Genomic DNA, 869 nt, shown 5'->3' with positions numbered 1-869 from the left:
ATTATGATCTTTCACTGTATGAAGATTTATTAAATTTCATCCAATAGTTTTCAAGTTATGCTCCGGACAAGAAAAAGTAACAAAGGGCATTAACTCTGTAATTAGCTGAAATAGAATTGCGGTTCATGTACACTACACTCCCTCTCATTATGATTTATCACTGTATGAAGTTTCATTAAATTCCATCCAATAGTTTTCAAGTTATGCTCCGGACAAGAAAAAGTAACAAAGGGCAGTAACTCTGTTATAAGCTGAAATAGAATTGCGGTTCATATACACTGCACTCCCTCTCATTATGATCTATCACACTATGAAGTTTTTTTAAATACCATCCAATAGTTTTCAAGTTATGCTCCGGACAAGAAAAAAGTAACAAAGGGCAGTAACTCTGTAATTAGCTGAAATAGAATTGCGGTTCCTGTACTCTGCACCCCCTCTCAGTATGATCTAGCACTGTATGAAGTTTAATTAAATTCCATCCAATAGTTTTCAAGTTATGCTCCGGACAAGAAAAAGTAACAAAGGGCACTAACTCTGTATTAAGCTGAATTAGAATTGCGGTTCCTGTACACTGCACTCTCTCTCATTATGACCTATCACTGTATGAAGTTTTATTAAACTCCATCCAATACTTTTCAAGTTATGCTCCAGACAAGAAAAAAGTAACAAAGGGCAGTAACTCTGTAATAAGCTGAAATAGAGTTATGGTTCTTGTGCACTGCACTTCCTCTCATTGTGCTTTACCATTGTATGAAGTTTTAATAAATTCCATCAAGTAGTTTGCAAGTTAATGTCTGGAAAAGGATTTGACAGCAAAAAAACAAATAAAGGGCAATAACTCAGTAATAAGCTAAAGTAGAGTTATGGTT

This window comes from Mya arenaria, chromosome 2 (genome assembly GCF_026914265.1).
Source record: "Mya arenaria isolate MELC-2E11 chromosome 2, ASM2691426v1".
Lineage (NCBI taxonomy): Eukaryota > Metazoa > Mollusca > Bivalvia > Myida > Myidae > Mya > Mya arenaria.
Note: the sequence above shows the minus strand (reverse complement) of the source record.